The 21,192-nt window shown below is 36.5% G+C and overlaps 1 protein-coding gene across 1 annotated transcript in view; it reads left to right on the plus strand.

Moving 5' to 3' along the window:
- The window catches only part of LOC5570371, a 368,473-nt gene that overhangs the window by 94,486 nt on the left and 252,795 nt on the right, over positions 1-21,192 (plus strand). The gene's annotated exons all lie outside the window — the stretch shown is intronic.

Genomic DNA, 21,192 nt, shown 5'->3' on the forward strand with positions numbered 1-21,192 from the left:
GAAGACCGTGAAACAATCCGACACTTGTGAAAAAAGTTATTCAATAAAAACCTGTTGGCAAGACGACGTTGATTAACACGTAAAGGAATAACAATAATAACAAAATCAGGCAAAATTTCCGAATAGTCTATGCTTAATAACTTTTTTCACAAGCATCGGATTGCTTTGCGGTCTTCGGCAATGTTGTTCATCGTAGAAATAGCTATCGAGATCTGTGTTCAGAATTTTTATAGAGGACAATGGACGATCTCTGGCGATTTTTCTTTGTAAAAGTGAGTTTTCCCATAGTAAATCCCATACAAACTTTGAACGGCTGGCGCTAAAATATAGTTTCTCCGATCGAGCTGAAATTTGGCACAGTTGTTATGGGACCTAAATGCAATCCAAAAAGTGAACTGGAGCGAGAATCTAATTTTTTCATATAACCGTGTCCCAGGCTAATGTACATTAATTGCGATTCTTGAATTTAGGCGGTTAAACGAAGTTCAATCGTGCTTAGTACCTCCACGTTTGGTACATCTACCCTAATTGATTTAAAAATAATGTTGAAAAGTACAAACATCGAATGAGAATCAATTCGTGGACATTGAAAAGTGGTGTCACGAGAGTACATTTATTCTGATTGAATATAAAGTAATCAACCCATATACACCCAGCGTCCTGAAAATAGGACAGAAGCCCGAACGCCCAACGTCCTATAAATAGGACAGTACTTGTAGTGCAAATATCTTAAAAATAAAAATTTTAGGAGAAACCTGACAGAAAAAATGCCATTTGGACATGGCCTCGGAAAACCTGGATCATCTCCGGTGTCTGGTGACCAATATGCATGACCAATCAAATTCCTGAAACTATTCCAAATTTGCCGTCGACTGCTTCCAGTTGCATCCAATTTCATACATTTTTCATAAACTTCCTTTTCTCGATCAGCCTAGATAGCCGTGTAGTGTCGGTAGCGGTTGTTTCAATTGGCTAAGAATTAACACCACGGACTACCTGTTCCGGTGGTAAAAGTCCACCTAACAGGTGGCCCCTAATTCATGCGCCTTTAAGCTTACCGTGTCTAAGAATGAATGGTTAGGGGGGTCTAAATAAAACCTAACCGCAAACGGAGCCTGTGGAGTACCAAAGCGCCCTCTACAGTATTATGCCCTTCCTGTGCTACCCAGAGCAATGGTGCAGGTGACCTTGTGTTTCTCTGAGATACTCGGCTGCCCTTCTTCAGTCTCAAGCCTGAGGCTAAATAAGGGTGGGATTATTAATACGTGTAGTCTGTGCTTTTCGCCTTTGGTGACTTTTAAGAGACACCGATATGATGTTTTCACTGCTGGTCTTTTTCGTTCTGAGATTGCAAAAAGCTTAATCCTGCCTAGTTTGGGCAGTGGCTACGGTTAGGATAGCTTCGTCAGATCAATCTTCAGCATAAAATATCAGCAACGATTAATCTTTGTAGACTAATGCAAATGGTACAGTTCAAATGGCGCAAAAACCTTACTTTTGTGAACTTTTTTCTAGGTAACCTTGTGGAGCCAGTTTTTATAACTTTCATAAACATGAAATGGCAAACTCGCGTGCCATACTTTTGTGCATGCGTGCTCGTAAATAGCGCTGACGTTGCTACACTCATTTCTGAGTTAACAACCAGAGATGTATGTGCTGTCACAATTGATGTTTCTGTTAGTGACCTCAATAGGAAATTAGTCTTTCGTTTTGTGGTGTATTTACCACATGATTAACCATCCCCAATGGATGATTTCAAACGAGTTGTCGTTCACTGCCTATGAAAAGGCCTTCTGCTGATTTGTGGGTAGTAATGCTGATACTCATCACATCATCTGGAGCAGCTCAGATATCAATTTGAGAGGCTCCAGTCTGATGAGCCATTCAAGTAGTTCAAACCTTGGATTACTTATTTTAGGGAATCGCCCAACCTTCATGGTATCTGCTTGAGAAGTGTTAGACATAATGCTCTGCTTGAACAGAATCAGTCACGAGTTGACGAATTGGCATGTATCAGATGATGAATCATTATCTGATAATCGCTACATCTCTATATGAACATATGAAAGTAAATTTGCAGACTTTGCATTTGTTATACTCCACAAACTGGGAATTGGTTGTGACCAAATTCTATGAATTCTCTCTAGCTTAGGCCAACTCAAGGTTATCGCTTGTTATCGCACGTCGAACTCAATTTGAGGAACTGAATTCAGTGAACTCTGTAAAACTTATATGGGTCCTTGCTATTCTTCCATTGCTGGGAATGAATTGGCTAATGAATTAGCTCGCAATGGAGCCTCGCATGACTTCATTGGCTCTCAGGCAGCTATTCCAATTTCGAAGTGCTGGGTGAAGCTTCAGATAAACTCTTGGGCGGCAACTCAGCACCAGCAATATTGGAATAATTTTGAGTCATGTCGTCAAACAAAATTGTACATTACTGAGCCATCTCAAAGGTGGCTAAGTATTTAACAAATCTGTCAAAGCAGAATTGCAGTCTCTTGGTAACAACCTTGACTGGCCACTGCCGACTCAACTATCACATGGTAAATATTCAGTGTGTTGATACATTTGTGTGTGATAGTTGTGATTCTGATTATGGAACTTCTTATCACCTGATATGTAACTATCCAATCTTCGCGTAATTGCGATTTCAATTACTTGGTTAACACTTATTAAGTGAAACTGATTCCAGAAACCTGAATCTTCAAGACATTCTGTTATCCTTAACCCACTGTGGTAATGAGCTATAGGCTCTAGCATAAACATGCGTTTGCAGTGTCCTTTTTAGGGCGCTGTTCAAACCCATTGTGGTATGGAGCTACATGCTCTCAATTCGCTTATGCGATCTTCCCTCTTCAAGGGACCCCACTCCTATTTCCTCCCATCTTTCCCTTCCCTTTCCTCTCCCTTCGGGTAGATGATGAAATAGGCTCAAATATGGCGATGGCACAAATCTCCCAAATGGCGGGGAACGTGCCTCTGGAGCCGGCCTTCTGATACCTGAATATGCATGGCTAATCAAATTCCTGAAACTATTCCAAATTTGCTGTCGACTGCTTCCAGTTGCATCCAATTTCATACATTTTTCATAAAGTTATAAGCATTTGAATTTAAGCAAAATTTTGCCTATCCCCTGTAGATTGGTTTGAATTGCACGATAAAATTCTAATTGAATCTATATTTTCAACTTGCCTGTAATCTCCATACATAATCTTTCGTTTCTGCTATATGACAGGATACAATACTTTTCTAAAGCATCAAAAAATATCTCTTGAGCATCAGAAGTATCATGAATTTAATAAGTCGTTTATTTTCCTTCTCACCAATGGATCGCATCACCGATCAAAGGTGGATCCAAGTTACTTTTCCTCCGTCTTTAATAAACACCCTTCCCATAACGATTGTGGATATGCAGAGGTTTTCTCGGTCTCTAGAAGCAACAATCATTACTCATTAACATTCCTTTTCCACATCCTCATTGACTATAAGAACGTGGCTGTTGCTGTTATTGATCAATAATATGATTTCTGCTAAAATGTGCACTTCGAGAATCAGCGGAAAGTCCCATCTCTTATTCAATTCGCCCGAAGCGAAATTTGTACCAGTTACGATCAATCACGGAGTAGCAACTATTGACATGTACAGTCAGTTTGTGCTATGCTTTGTTTTGATCAAAATATGTACATGGATTTGATATCAAGGTAGTTTACAACATTGATCCTGTGTACATGTTGTAATTTATAGTTGATCTCAGAGCAATGACCCTTCCGATCATCCGGCAAGGGTTCAAAAATAGTTTAAACATTTTGACATTCTTCTAAATGCTACTAGGCACGTGTAACAATTTCATCTTATTCACACCATAACAGCCACACGCCATCAACCTTTAATCATAAATCTATCGCATTGGTAAGAGGCTGTCGAATGACTAACGTGATAACAATCACATAGTCTGTGCTGAGATCTTGCATGTCTTTTCCAGGTGGTAAACTCTTTTTGTATCGCAGGGCATGAATGGAAAAGTAATTAGTCTTAGTTCACATGTCAGAAGGAGGGAACGAATTCCAATTAAAAGGGTTCGGAAAATGTTTTTGTTTCATTTATTATTCATATCTGGTGTTTGGTGGTAGGTTTTGTTGTGGTGTTTCAATCAAAGTAGCAAAAGATAAACTTATCGCTTTGTGAGTTGAAGATATCATTTAACTTCCCACAAAATATGTCTATGTGGGAGTAAGCAACTAATCGATTCGTTTATTTTGACTTCCGAGTGTTGTGTTTTTTACATTTAGGTAATTTTTGACTGTTAAATAGTTTATCAGTAAAAGGTTGATGACTTCTTCTTTCAACACGCGTAACTAGAAAATTGTTGAAAACTATGACGAAATCATGATTTTTATAACTTTTGATTTGCATTATTTACAAATAAACATCCAGAAGCTGATTTATTTATATGAAAATGAAAGATTTTTTTTATGAAAAGCATGAAAGCAAATTTTCTCAGGAATAAAAAAAAAATAACTGGAAACAGTTTTCCACAAAATTTTCCACCGTTGAGAAAATTCGGAAAGAAAAGCCGGAAAAACTATGTTCCAATTAGTGGAAAACTTTCAGAAATATATTTTTGAGAAGGTAATGTCATAAGCTTTAATCGCTGAAATTTTTGAAATGTACTTTTTTTTTCGTTTTTGAGTTATGGCCAATTTTGTGGAAAATTACCATATAAGCCTTTTCTTTGAGAACACATATTTCAATCGAAGCATCGGAAAAACAAAGATTTTTTATCAAAGCAATTGCAAATTTTCTAAAACATGTGAAAAAAAAGATATGAGATTGGTTTGAATGAAGTATAGGTCGGAATGGATGATATTTTTCATAAAAAATTACACCGCTAAGAAAAACTGAAAAAAATTTTGTAGGCGACCCTGAATTTTTCTCAATTTTTTTAATTCATATATTGATGAGCCCTGCCTGTGGAAAAAGTTTCATGAAAATCTGAGACCTTTCGGCCCAAACTCGTACGGAAATAAAAAAAATCCCCATGTACAAACTTTCCCGCTCCCTTATAAATGACGGATTGCATTGAAATTGTCACCTTAGCTTCTGGGGGTGCAAATGGACATACCTGAATAGTATTACTTAAGGTGATTACAGAACGAAACCCCACCTCAAATTTTCAAGAGCACACGACTTGAGAGTCAAACAGTGCTCCGCATTGAAAATTTATCCCCTTGGTCACCACCAGCAAGCAAGCAATTTAATTGATTTTCAACACGAATTGTTGACAGATTCTCCAGTTGTGCACTTGAAAATTCAAAGTTTGGTGTTTTACACCATCATCACCTTATGATAATTGAAGTTTGATCATTATGGGGCATCCTCATATATCTACATTGGTTTCAAATTTTAATTTCCAACGACAATTTTCTTCTGGAATAAATGAATACTATCATTTAACTTGATATCAATTACACCATAAAAAAAACTACTACTTCCGGGATAATCAAATAGAAGCTATTAAAAACTAACTTTCCATGCATTCACTGTTGAAACGGTACGACTTTCCACATGCTGGTGGTTGTCGAATACGGTGATTAGGGTGGATCAAAAAATAATTGTTACTACTAATCGCTGCACATGAATTTTCACATGCAAGGTAAGGTAGGGCAAACGTTCGAGTGGAACGAAAGTTCTTTTTTTCACGATTTCTTGCTTAAATCAAATCAAATATTATAAGTTTTGCGGTCGTTGCAATACTATTCAAGTCACCTCAAAAACCAAAGAAATCGATTGAGATTTGAGAAAGTTATAGCTTAAAAGCCATATAATACCTATGAGTTTAGCTTAATATGCCTGAAAGTGTGAAAAAAGTAATCAAAATTTTACATATGGCCATAGTTTTGAAAGAAACAGTTATTTTTGTGTTTTTGATCCTGATGGAGGCAAATTTTTGACCAGAAGTTTTTGTTTCTTTGTTCAGATGTGCTATTGCGACCATTAATTAGATCTATTGTGGCATTACCCGTAACTTTAGTGTATAGGGTAACGGTCGTATTTTGGACCCCCTAAGGAAGTGATTTTAGTTTTTTTGTCCCAATTAATTAATTGCACAGCGTAACCAAGTCAAAGAACATGCTAAAATGTAGAGAAAATCTTCCCCTACGAGGTAAAAATGCCCCTACGATCATTTAGGATCCAAAAAATGTCGAAAATAATTGAATTGTGAAGCACTGTTTTTCATTATTTAGGACACACCAATACATTTTGGACCCTCAAAGTATATATTTTGGACCCCGGCATTTTTTATCGTTTGGCGACAAAGTCCACGACACTGGTTGTATAATATGCTTGCCCATAGTCTAATCAATCAATTGACAATGGAAAACCGAAGAAATCTAACGCTTTTAGTGCAGAAATTTGAAAAACGTTTTTGTTTACATTTGAAAATTTTCTGACGGCTTCAATTTCTATGTGTAACGTGTTATAACGGTTGTATGAATGAACCGATTAAATTAAATTAATTTCAGACAAAATAAACACATTTTCTATGTACAAACGGTTGATGCAAGTGCCGAATAGCCCTATCTTTCCAAATGGTATGCGAATTGAGTTGGTCTTTCGATTTAAACTGGGAAATTTGCAGGAAAATGGCCCAGGGGGTCCAAAATACATAGGGGTCCAAAATATATTGGTTACCCTAGTGCATGTCGCTTTACTCCATTGATAGGTTAAGATGCATCAGTTTTTGTACAGCTATTGTTTTGATTCCTCAGAGATTTGTAAAAATCGAATGTGATGGAAAGGTCCCGCTATCAACACCGTTCATAGAGACTTACATCTCAGCGAAGGCACGTCCCTTAGCAAACATAATCGATTTAATTTCTAAGGAACCAAATTGTTACTACTGATATTTGGTCATGCAACGGAACTCTGATCCCATCAATGTTCGCTCTTAGTTTAGTCCCAGAAAAGTACTAGAAAAAAGAGGCTTTGTTCTAACAGCAAAACCGAATCAAGCTAGAAAATTTGTTCAGTAATCAAGATTCACGTGAGTCCTTGAATTACCACGTGAGTCCTTGATATCCTGGCTTCAAGTATAGTCCCGGGACTGACCAGCTCCGAGCCTAATCTCATATTACCCAAAAAACAAGATGAGACTAGGGTTGGTAGATCTTACCCCGTAACGCACCACGAAAAGGTGATCTACCCGCGTTACGGGTAAACCAAAAATTAGTTAGTTTTATATGCAAACGTAATTTTACGGCTAGTAAAAGGTATTTTTGTCATAAAAACATTGATGTTTTGTGGATGTGATCTTTTTGTCCACCCTAATTCGAATTCTTGCCACACCGATGGGTCACAAGTTCGAATGAATATATATTTTGACATAAGTTTGTTCTGCAAAAGTGTAACCAAGAAGAGTCGATTGTGTGGTAATTGTTCCCATACATATAACTGATATTTTATTTTTTTTTGAAAATATTGATTACTCCACTAAGGTCGAACTTTTGTCCAACCCTACTCTTATTGGCAAACAAAATACCAATGAACTCAAAACTTCATTTTCTCATAGTAATTGCCATCGTCTTATAAATTGAGACCAAATGTGCTTGGTTCTGACTAAAACCGTATGGGCGATGAACAGTACCACCCTAATGGTGATGGCATCTTCGCGCCACCTTCACGTTTTTAATTATCTCGGATCGTCTCGCTCGAGATCTGAATCGACCGCGTGCCGGGGTGTGGTGTCCGGAGCCAAGAACACAACAAAAAAACTTACTTTCTCAGTTGGTTGGCCAGATACAGTTATGTTGGCTTCTTTGGTCCAATGTGTTCAGATTCGGTTCCCATTCGGAGGAAACGCTTCGTTCTACCTGAGTTTGGGGGCTCAAGCAACACGGTCATGAAAAATCACTTTATATTACGGATACCGCGTGAAGCTTACCCGCATGGTCTGATTTATTGTTTCCGTCAAGGGAGTGTGTTCTTTTACAGCGGTCTTTGACGAAGGGCAAGGGCACAAGAGCTAAAAATCGAGAAACTACCGACACTTCCATTTATTGTATTATTTTGTTTTTTACTCTGTCGATATTCGACATGCTTGTTAGGTTGATGAACTTTTGTTGAAAATTATGTTATGTATATAATAGTAGGACGGCAGCTCGGACTCTTGGATGACATTATCAATAGGGGTCAAATAACCATAGCGTAGCTATTCCAGACCGTGCTAAGAAGCGCGGGTTCGAATCCCACACAAATCCCACACACGAGGAACTTTCCGCAAACTAAATTTTCTTGAGCTCTTTTGTCATACACACTTAAAAAATATTTGCGAGCTCGGCATTTCAAATTGTTGAATTATCTCGGCATCTAGACTATTTGCTGATAAATCAGCTAAAAACTTATCGTAACCGAATTTCGGCAATCTATAAAACTGAATTCTCGGTTCATTTGATTTTTCATCCGTTACTCGGCCACTCAGCGTACCGAACACCACCTTATAACCGAATGCAGCTATCGAAAATGCCGACTTATTGGCTTATCAATAAATTTATTGAGATTCTCAGTATTTTGTTTTACCGCCATATTGTTTTGCCTTATAAACGAAAACATTCATCGGTCTTATGTTTACCATTGGAAAGTGTAAAAATACTGTGATTTTGATGCGAAATAATGTAAAATTATGGAAACGGGATTATAGAGGCTTGCTATAAATAAACCGTAAATTTTGTATAGATAAATATTTATTTTGCGTTTATTTTAGTACTCAATAACCATAACTTAATTTTTTGTCGCATTCGGAACAGGCAATTCAAATGGGTATCAAAGTGCAGTTGCATCACTTTATGTCTATGAAATGACATATTAACAAACTACATCATTGAATACTTCTTTATGAATTACCGGAGACGAACACTGTTATCAAAACATTAAATTATGTTAAATAAATACAGCACAGTTTTGATTTTTTTTTTGCTGATATTTCAGTTTTGAGTATAACGTCAGTTTATATCAGTAGTTGAACACATCAACGCAAACCGAGTTAATCAGTTTCAACTAGTAAACCAAGATCAATGCTGAGCGATCGGATGTGCGGATCTCGGTTTCAGAAAGCCGAGATTCGACATTTAATTCAAAGTGTGTAGTGTGTCTTTGTGCTTGTCACACGATAATAACTGCAAAATATCGATAAATAGCGAAGAAAGCTAATAATGACTTTAGAAATGTTCAGAGGCAGTGTTGAGAATGGCAATTGCAAATAGGAGGAGATCTCCCAGTACCGGACATTTAAGTCAATGAATTCATAATTTCGGGTGAAAATCCTTTTGAAAATATAAATACAAATTTTGACATTCAATTTTGATGATGCTTCGCGCACACCCCAATATCTTTTAGGTAAAAGCTATTTAAGTCAATTTTGATTAGATGTATGTTCCGCTTTAGTGTCGCTCCGATTTTTATACGTTCCCATTTTCTTCAACAGATTACTCCGTTTTTATCAATAGACATTTTTTTTTATCTTCTAACTAAAGACTTATTAGCAATTTCAAATGTTTTTTGAATTTCTGACATTAAATTAGTGTTAAGCAGCTACGATGCATAATAGGTGTCAATATCATCCAAAAAGGTTTACTCCTTCCTATCCGTCAATCAATTAGGGTTTTCAAATTTATCATGAGCTGTTGGACAAGTTTGATGCATCCTTCAACAGTCGAGAGCTGCTGTGGCCACGCCTTAGCCATAACTGGAAATTGTGATTAGTTGAATACCTACTTAAAAGAGTTGCAAAGTCCTCTTCTTTTCCCTAATAACATGGCATCATAGAATGTTCCAATGTTGGATGTGATATTTATTTATTTATTTATTTCGTCAATTATAGGTAGACTACATACAATAATTACAATACTTTCTTACATGCTATGGATTACTTCTATTGTTCTTTAGTCGTGTTTCAAGCTGCTATTTGGACATAGTAATGCCAATGAATTTGCAATGTGCATTATACTGACGCTTCTTCCTTCTTCTTTCTGGCGTTACTTCCCAACTGGGACAAAGCCTGCTTCTCAGATTAGTGTTCTTATGAGCTCTTCCACAGTTATTAACTGAGAGCTTTCTTTGCCGATTGACCATTTTTGCATGTGTATATCGTGTGGCAGGTACGAAGATACTCTATGCCCTGGGAATCGAGAAAACTTCCTTTACGAAAAGATCCTCGACCAGCGGGATTCGAACCCACGACCCTCAGCATGGTCATGCTGAATAGCAGCGCGTTTACCGCTACGGCTATCTGGGCCCCTTGACGCATCATACGGTTTATTAGTCCGTTTTGAGCATAATGCGCTCTGCATGATTTTTCTGAAAATAATTTTCTTGTTCTTAAATTCCGAGAGAGTGTGTAGAAATTTAATTGACAAAGAAGTGCAGCAGAGTCTTGTTTGGAAAAAATAGGAAAAAACGGCAAGTCAAATTGTCCCATAATGAAAAGTAATCGCATATCAGTCCCACTACAGACTTTCGCACCATGGAGCACAAAAATGTAACTTGTTTCGATGATCCTTATATTTTTCTCGGAAAGATATCGTAGTGAAAGTTTCATAAGGATTGGAACATGTTCCAATCGTTTGGAAATTTTTGAATATTCGTATGAAAAACGAGTTTGAAAACTTCACATTTTCTCAATGCCTACTTTTTACAGATGGGACTGACTTGCGATTCACGGCAGTATATGGGTCTTTAAAACTGTTACTGAACCTCTTAATGAAGCCAAGCATTCTGTTTGCTTTGTTTATTATGGAATTATAATGTTCTACAAAAGTGAGTTTAGAGTCTAGGATTTTGCCCAAATCCCTTACAATTTTACACTTCTGTACCACTTGATTTCCAAAAAATACTTCAATTGGAGGTGTTACATATTTTCGAATCAATACTATTGAATTACATTTTTTGATATTGAGTTGGAGTAGACTTTTTCTGCACCAAGTTTTTCAATATTAGTTCAGTCAACGTTCTTTGTTTGTGACCATCCATAAATGATGTAGCAGGAGTCAACGATGGTGTAACGAACCATGTATAAGCTATAGGAAAATAGGATACGATAGCGGAAAAGGGTGTCAAAAATCTGCCAAAAAATGCCACGTCATTTATGGACGTTTAATTTTAGGGAATAGACCTAGGAATAAACTCAATAATGTTTGGACATGATTGAGTTTTTTTATCTTTGATAAGACTATGGACCCTGTCATATTTTGGGCATTATCTTTTCTATCTCAAACGCATTTAACAGGTTTTAGCAAACAGCCTTTAATTAGGTCCTGCTTTATGGTGAAACATCTCAGAATCCAAAGATGGCCTCCACAATGGCCGACTTGTTGGCCTACTCAAGTTTTCAAAGGCACTAAACTGGAGAAATATTTGGCAAACGTTTCTGATCTTCTTATTTTAAGCTTTCTGTTAGTGCACAAAGCCTTGGGTTGCTTTCTTCGCAAGATTTATGCCTTTAAAGTTTAAGTGCAATCTGAGAAACTGACTCAAAACTGTTTTATCTTAAGAGCTACAGTGATAGATCCAGCAAAATATAGTAATCTATTGAACATTTCGGAATCTCCATACAATAATATTACTTCGAGGAAGAGGAAAAAGAGCTGATATGGCTTTTGGAGAAAAACAACAAACTGTTGTTAGTTGTTAACGTTAATTAACGATTAACGCCGTTTTGTTGATTCGTTGACGTTAACTGTAACTGGGTCTTTCGTTATTTTTTTCGAACAGTTGATTAAAGATAAGGTCAACGTTTAGCATTAATTTAACGTAAATGACTTCGTTATTTTTTACGTTAACTTGAGGCGGGCCTCTTAGTACACACGGCCTCATAGTCCGAAAAAACTAGTTGATCAAAGCATGGTCATGGTACTGTTGATGATAGCTGAGAGCTACAGCATCTCTTGAGGTAAAGATTTAAAAATTTTCATACTCAATTTTAACTCAGATGAATCGAAACGAAAACTCAAATTATCAAGAGAACAAATCTAAAGAACCGAACATCCGTTTGAGCTGAAGACATGATCAATTGGTCATCAAATTGCCATAAAAAAATTTAGGTTTGGCTTCAATTCATCTTCGTCTTAAGAAGAATTTCGTATGGAATAAGGATTTGCATCAAAGTAAAGTAAGAAAAGCAGGGACAAAAACAGGCATTGGTGCATTACAACAATTTACGAGCTCTATTTAAAACAGCCCTTAGCCTAGTGGTTATAGTCCGCGGCTACAAAGCAAAGCCATGCTGAAGGTGTCTGGGTTCGATTCTCGGTCGGTCCAGGATCTTTTCGTAATGGAAATTTCCTTGACTTCCCTGGGCATAGATTATAATCGTACCTGCCACACGATATACAAATGCGAAAATGGCAACTAAGGCATAGAAAACTCTCAATTAATAACTGTGGAAGTGCTCATAAGAACACTAAGCTGAGAAGCCGGCTCTGTCCCAGTGGGGACGTTAATGCCAAGAAGAAGACGATTTAAAACAGCATTTTAAGCATTTCAGCATTTTAAGTTTCGCCTTTTGTAGGTTTTTGTTTGGAATAATCCGAAAGAGCATGATAGAGCTCACTTCGTTTGGTTTAGTGAAATGTTGGCTGACCTCCAGTCGATTTCGATGGAGTATTCGTTCCATAAATTGGGAATGTGGAATTCTGCTGGCTTCCTGGCAGTGACAATCGGTAGGGTGGCAAGACGGATCAGTTGAACAGGTGAACAATATCATGCGCGGTCACCTTGAATTGCGTGATAGCTGAGTAGAAGGTACGGTAGCAACATGCTGGTTACAACTACTACTCTTGACCCATCCAGAGGTAAATTTGCACAATTGTACGGGCTTCGAAAGAAAACGCGCTGACATATTTAAACAGACTTACTTTTGGCTACAGAATGTGCAGAATGAAGATGAATATGTCTACATGTGTACCGTGTTGTCTCAAATTCCGAACAGACTCATATTCCGAACACTCGGTTTTTGTATGGCGATTTGGTTGAAATGTTTCGCTGAAATATGTCACCAAATAACAAGGAAATGGCAGTCAATTGCAATTCAATTCTAACGTCTCCATTTTAATTTATATCGCGGGAGTAGTGATGATTCTCTAGTTTGAGACCAGTAGGACAAGCTCCGATAAATTTATTTGCGAAATTATTCATTTGACTACGATTTATTCGTGCTGTTCGGAATTTGAATCAAGGTGTTCGGAATATGAGACAGAATGAGCATAGTGTTCGGCATTTGAATCAAAATGTTGTTCCATACTTTAACGTGAAAACAATACTAAAACTTATTAAATCAACATTATTATAGGTACACCCAATAGCTAACAGTAAGAATTTGCGAAGAAATTAAAATTTACACAAATATCTGTCAATTTATGCCAATGAGTTGCATTTGAAGTCACTGTTGGCCTTAAGTGTTCGGAATATGAGTCAAGACGGTACTTTGATGTTCAAACACATTTTCAAAGAAGCTGCAAGTGAAATACGCGATCAATGATTTATTAGCGGTGTTCGTTGACGTTAAATCAACGCAACCCGTTGACGTTGATGCTAACAGACACTAAAATCAACGCAACGGCGTTGACGTTAATCCCAAGTTAACAACCCTCCTGTTGGTACAGGTCGTCCCCACGTCACGCACGTTCCCATCCCAAATTTGCTGGGATCCGAATCTTTGAGCAGATGTGCACCCCTCTTTTACATAAAGACTAAAAAGTAAATATAAAGTCTTCTACAAACTGCCATTAACAACAGAGTTTCAAACCAAAAAGTTATAATTTGGGGAAGCTTGTATTAGAGTATGTCCACATTTGTGTTTTTGATGAACCAATAAAATAGCAATTTTGCTGAACAAAAAACTAGAACATCAGTTTAGTTAAGTCACAGACTATTAAAAATCTAATGGAAATCTCGAAAGTGAAGGTGGCGCTGTTCTAGAATGGTGATTGGTTCATCCCTGTCGAAGACTTTTTTTTCTATCTTTACTAACGAGGATTTTAGCCATGGGCTAGCCCGGAAGAAGCCTTAACTATAACGTTTTGTCATAAGTGACTATCTCGGGGAAGGAATTCGATCACTGGTCCTCGGCATGAGAGGCGTGCACACTTAATTTAGAATGCCGAATCTCGGGTAATTTTAACCGAGATCCTCACAGCCGAGAAGTCGTCAAATAAATTTCCTGGGATCTCAGTAAATAAAAGCCGAGTATCAGTTAATCGTACTTCGTTGCTAAGCAACCGGACAAATTGTTAACTGAGTCTCGGTTAAAATCGAGAAACCGAGATTCGCACAGCCGAGCTCTCTTAACCACTACACCAGGTTCGTCCCGCCCTGTCAAAGTTGAAAGTGATAACTTTAGAAGAAACATCTCCATAATCATTTTACTGATAAGATTTTGGCAAGTCAAAGGCTGTTATACGACTAGAAATTAAAAAAAATGTTACAAAAAATGCACATCTCTTGTGTAGGGAATGGTTCTCACTAAAACCTCAATTTACGCAAACTTAATTTACGTCTTACGAAGTAAATTCAATTTACGTCACTTTTATACGAAATGCGAAAATTGAGTTTAGACAATTTTGTGGGAAATTATGTAATGGAATGACCTCCGGTAGAAACCCCATGCAATATAGGTATTTTTGGAACGGGCACCTAGAGGGACAAAAATTGAAATCCATCACCATTGTAGAATCCAAGAAGGCGACCCCTGGTTGGTGAAAATCGTTGGAAACCGTGGAAGTCCAAAAACATCGACACAACTCAATACAATACTTCGTTTACTAATATGAATAGTAGGGCTGTTGAAAATGTGAAAATGTTAGAAAATGCTATCTCCCATATCTTCCGCACCATCCTTACCATAAAAAATAGAGTTGTGTGAATTTTTTAGATTTTTCGATGGTGATTCAATGGGAGCCAGGTAGGTTTCTATGGAAATTACTATGGAGAATTTTTTTAAAATGTTCAAAATACGTTAGTGCTGAAATGTAAGTATAATTTTATCATCTCATGGTGACAACTCATTCTTCAAATCTTAATGAAGGATGATACTGAAGAAACAAATTCCTTTTGAGCTTATTTTGTTTGGGATTTTTGCATGTGTTTACAGGGCTATAATCCTATATGAAGCAAAATAATGACAAACGAACTCGGATCCGTCGGATTGAAGTGCTCTCTTCAGCAAGTTTCTTCATTATGATTTGAAGAAGAGTTTTCACCGTGGAATGATAAGTTTGTACTTACATTCCAGTACTATCGTGCCACATATAAAAAAGCATTTATTGATAATTAATTACGCTTGTAGATTCTTAGGCCTATATTCGATAGCGATCTTGAAGGACCAAGGGCATCCGCACAAAATAATACAATACACCGTTTATTCACATGAATGGTTAGTAGGGTTCGGCTTATTTTTCAAAAGTTCTCAAAACTAAAAATTCGTGTGCTCTACTGAATTAAAATCACATTAAAAAAGAAGCCTCAAAATCTGAGCCAAAAATATTAACATTTAGAGGTGGCGCATGCGTCTTGAAGGTGAATTTTCAAGTTATAAAAAATGACCTTCAGTGAAGTACACATATCTTTGTTATTTTTCAAGCGATTTTAAAACTTTTAGCATCCATACTTGCAAAATTAAATTTATGAGAACTTTGTAGAACATCAAATTTGTCTAAAATCAAAACAGATTTTAGTTAAAACTAATTTCAATTTCGTTTGGCCATAACTTCATGATTGCTTAACCGATTCCAACTCTTTTTACATGCTTTTGAAGCTATTTCAATTGTTTTCAAACCTTTCATACATCACATTTCACTAAAAAAATGACTTGACCAAGTTATTAAGCACAAACTGCACAAAAACACGATTTTTTAACGAAAAATGCCAGTTCTTTTAAATTTTTGCCACTTAAATATTATCTCTAAAGCTGAAACTGGTTTTTCTCATTTGTTAAGCCTTTGAGAAGGACATTGCAACATTTTTTTAAATAATTTTAAAACAAAAATATGTTTGCATATTGTTAAAAATATATGCACTCTTCAACTATTTATTAAGGCAAGATGCTTTATAAATTTAAGTTTTATATAAAAATGCAATTTCCGGGGAAAAAAATTTAATAATCCGAAGAAATTTGATTTTTTCATTAAAAAAAATCATGTTTTTGGGTAGTTTTTGTCGAATAGCTTGGTTAAAATAATTTTTAAGAAAAATGTGTTGTATGGAAGGTTTGAAAACAACTAAAATTGCTTCAAGCACATGTAAAAAGATTTGGTGCTAAAAGTTTTGAAATTGGTTGAAAATAACAAAGTTATCAGAGGCGTCGCGTCCACATGTGCAACATGTGCACTGCACAGGTGGCAAATCGTTCATCATAACAACCTACAATTTCTACTATTATTGAAGTACGATTCTTTAATTCTCTCAATAAAATTTAGCCTGTTTCAATTATCTTAATCATTGATCATCGCAATTTTCACCTTTCAAAATATTTGTTGTTATATTTTTGCTATTCAAATTAAATGCAAAAGCTGTTTGGTGCGGCGCGAGGTCTGTGCCCTAATTTTCCCTACGCGCTCAGTGCGATGCATGCTACGCAACACTTTGTTCCACGCTACACGTTGCTGCTGTGACGATGAAACCCAACGTGTGCACTCTCATCGGGAGACGCGTTGCCTTTCGTCGTACACACAATTCTGTATATGTGGTAGAATGTTTTTTGAACTACAAATGCCAGTGTGTAAGTAGCCAAAGCGTCAACTCTGGCCGGTGCACAGTCTTGCCACATCAATCTGTGTGAGCGTGCGGTGGGGAGACAAGAGACAAATCAATCCACGAGAGAGATCCATTTTGCTTGCTCTCTTTTTTCCTTCACGCTTTCAACATCACCACGCTTGTGGTGTGGAGTACTGGCGTGATTTTTTAGACGGCTGACGGTAAGATGTTTCTGTAAGTTTGAGACCCAGGGCCCGCGCGTTTTTTTGTACAATACTGGTTAAGAACCTCGCTTCCAGCATACAGTATTAGCGCGGTGGTACTTGTGATGGTCAATCAGATGACAATCAGAAAATGAATTCAAAAGCGGTCGTGCCCTCCTTACCGTCATCGTCAGTATAACGCTTGTGGTGTGGTTTGAAGGCGAGCAATTTTCTTGATGCGTGCACCAAGTACACGAAGCGAACGATCTTGTATTAATTCCATGTAAAAATATGTGGATTATGATCACAAACTCTATATTGCAACATTACTTAGAATCCAGTGCTTTATAAACCAAAATTGATGACCCGCATAATTTGAATTATTGTCATATGCAATTTTACAATTTCCCCATAATGATGACTAATCGTTAAAATTGAAAAAGTGAAAAAAATAAAACTAAACAACCCGATTAGCATCTGCTATCATGAATGTTTTTAATCAACTGAAAGACTAAAAAAAATAATGACATATATAAAATGACACTAATGTTGTTTCCGTTTTTAGGAACTGGGTCGGTTATTAACACATAAATAAACCAACGTCAAGCAAATTGTAGTTCGGTCGAACTTGAATCGGGTTGGGGTTGAAACTGTGGTTCAGAACAGGTTGCGCCAGTTCCAACCTAGGTTCAAAAACGAATTCGACTTAAATTAGAAGTGCACAGGTTGATAATTAGGCCACGCGACGCCTCTGAAAGTTATGTTTGCTTCACTGTAGGTCATTTTTTATAACTTGAAAATTCACCTTCAAGACGCTTGCGCCACCTCTAAATGTTAATATTTTTGGCTCAGATTTTGAGGTTTCTCTTTTAATGTGATTTGAATTCAGTAGAGCACACGAATTTTTAGTTTTGAGAACTTTCGAAAAATAAGCCGGTTAGGCGTTAGTGGGTCTTCCGGTCATGAATAGAAAACAAACACCGTTCTCTCTGTAAAGACTCTTTATTCAGTATAATCTCTGTCAAATAATGGTGTTTTAAGGTGAAGATTAATCGAATTCAAACCTTAAAATTTTAAAAGCACAAATCTGGAGAACCGAACACCCGTTTAAGTTGAAAACATAATCGATTGGTCACCACCAGCTTGTGTCTAATCGATTAAGTTTTCAGCTTAAACGGATGTTTGGTTCTCTAGATTTATGCTCTAGAAAATTTGAGGTTTGGCTTCGATTCATCTTCACCTTAAAGGGTAGTGATGATTCAATTGCGATTGCCTGCTGCTTCCACGATCACGGCAAGGATAAAAATTCCGATGGCACAAATCTTGCGGATTCTCACATCCATTCAGCAATGAGTGTGTTTTTTTAGCTAATTACTGTTCCACTATATATAATTCAGTACGTGTTTTAATTTTAAAACTCGAAACGAATCTGAAAACACAACAAGCACTTATCGACTCGTTTTCAATATGGCTGACCAAATATTTGATTTACAAGTGACCGTAAGATAGGTTCAGCTAAGTCACGTAAAATTACGATAGTAATAGAATAAAAATCGGTTGGGTGACAAAACGTCGAAAGACAAAATGTCGAATGCCAAAACGTCGAATGCCAAAACGTCGAAAGGACAAAATGTCGAAAGGACAAAATGTCGAAAGGACAAAACGTCGAAGGGACAAAACGTCGAAAGACAAAATGTTGAAAGAAAAAATGCCGAAAGCCAAAACGTCGAAAGGACAAAACGTCAAAACGATAAAATTTCAAATCGTCGAAATGACAAAACGTTGAAAAGAAAAAAAAAAAGAGTACACCCGATTCTGTTTTTGCGCGGAGTTTTTTACACGGCCGTGCAGAAAAAGTTTCCATACAAAATTTTTCGCCAAAACCTTATTTTTGCATGAAACGTCGAGAAATGGTGTTACTTTTTTTACACGGTTTTTGAAATTTTGAACTGAAAACTTTTTTGGCACGGTACGCATCCCCCGTGCAAAAACAGAATCGGGTGTATGTCCAACAAAACGTCCATCCATTTACAAGGAATACGAAGGAAATAGATTAAAATATAACGTAATATCCAAAAACTAAACAATGCTTAGAACAGTTAGAGTAGCTAAAGATATGATTTTTCCATGTTATCACTTTTTTTTTATTGAGGGGCCCAAACGCAGAAGGGTGCGAATGACATTTTGGTCGGTTTTCAGTTTCATATACAAAAAACTTAAAAAAAAATAGTTTCCAAACTTTTCAATGGTATTTTTGGGTGATTTTTTTCGTCCAACACTTACACTTACATCCCTTTGTTTCTAACTCCCTCGAATAATCTTCAGGTTATAAAATGATTATTAGAGTCTCTCATCGAAGTGTATTTTCAGGAAAACTTTGGAAGGAGGCTGCAAGGGTTGTGTTTTGAAATGAAACTATCAATTGATGCTTGCATTGTTTTTTTTTTTTTTTTCTATCTTTATTAACGAGATTTTTAGCCGTGGGCTAGTTCATCTCGGGACCAACGGCTTTACTTCCCTTCCGAAGGAAGTCGTCACTGATTTTTTTAGTGACTATTTCGGGGATGGGATTCGATCCCAGGTCCTCGGCGTGAGAGGCGTGTGTTCTAACCACTACACCAGGTCCGTCCCCCTCCGCTTGCATTGTTCTTACTATCTGTAGTTGATACGATATAACAATATACATGCTCTACAAATAAATCAGTGCGTCAAATGTATAGAAGTCATTTCAATACTACATATTAAAAACTTACTGTATTTTAATGAAGAATTTCTGTTCCCGAAAAGCAAAATAATAAATTGAATCAATTGTTCTTGTTTGAAAGTATAATGAGTCAATTTTTAAAGAAAAAAGAATCATGTTAATGTCCTAAATCCAGTTGTGAATTTGATCAAATTGATGTCACTAAATCTATAAAAGAATGAGTTTATTTTATAAGAATAAATATTACACTATTTATCAGCAGATGGCTCAACCAGAAAAAAATTCAATTCTCCTTCTAACAATTGCTGTATTGATATTTGAGAAGTTTTTTAACTTAAAAAATAATTAAACAATTGAGCTTATTTAGATAAAAAAGATTTTTTTAAGTATAACCATATTAAGCGAAAGGCTTACGCCCCAAATATACAAAATTGTTGGAGATCCCACATTCATTTTGCTTTGGTGGAAAGGAAATTTTGTTCGTCTACGAGTACCTAGTAGAAATAAAGTTAGTATTGTTCACTGCCAAGGACCATTCATCTGTCGTTATGTGAGTCCAGAAGAAAAACGAAAGAAAGCTTACCTACTTTTACCTCAGGCTTAATTTTCAATCATCCTCTCGAAGTGCTGCTTTGCTTTTTCTCTGACCAGAAATGACATTTCTGATAATTTTCGATTTTTCATCGGAGCCCATGCTTACTCTGATGAAAAATTGAATTTTTGCTATTTCCAACACCGTTTGCATCGCAACTATTTTTTCATTGGCAACGCTTAATGACTGCTTTCGACGTTTTGTCTCTTCGACGTTTTGTCTCTTTCGACGTTTTGGGATTCAACGTTTTGGGTTTCGACGTTTTGTCTTTCGACATTTTGTCCCTAAACCATAAAAATCATAGCATCAAGCTCAATGCCGCTTAAAAACTTATTGAAAGCATTCGTATTAATGTGTGAATACGCAGGAAGTTTTTCTGCAACATAATAATTTGCGCTTCGGCTATTATTCATATTTTCTTTCTGTGCCGATGACACCATTTCTAAATCCTAGCTTAGAACTAAAAGTTTATGGATGTTTGTCCGTACCACACCGAATTTGATTCTGGATTTTTACATATTTTTTTAAATAAATAAACATTCTTCAATACAGAAAACTTCACAACATACAATTCAACAATAGTGAAGACAAACAACATTAATACGCTAAAAATTGTATTAATATCGGTACACTATTAGTGAAAAATAACGTCGCGTGACACGGTGATCAATTTCACCCTAATTTACGGTATAACACTTACAAAATTGAGAATGACTTTCTGAGAAACAATATTTAAGTTATTTAAGTTAGGTAGTTGTTAATATTTAAGTTATTTTTAGTCTAAGCAAAAAATATTTTTCGAAATGAAGCTTAACTTTCTTTCAGCTATCTAATATCTAATCTGAATATTCAATTTATAAAAATGTTGACCGGCAACACTTGTGCTTTTTTTGTTCCTCCATTCGAGCTTTGTTTCAACAAGCCACAGCTTTTGAGTTCCTAGCAAC

The sequence above is a fragment of the Aedes aegypti genome, chromosome 3 (genome assembly GCF_002204515.2).
Source record: "Aedes aegypti strain LVP_AGWG chromosome 3, AaegL5.0 Primary Assembly, whole genome shotgun sequence".
Classification (NCBI taxonomy): domain Eukaryota; kingdom Metazoa; phylum Arthropoda; class Insecta; order Diptera; family Culicidae; genus Aedes; species Aedes aegypti.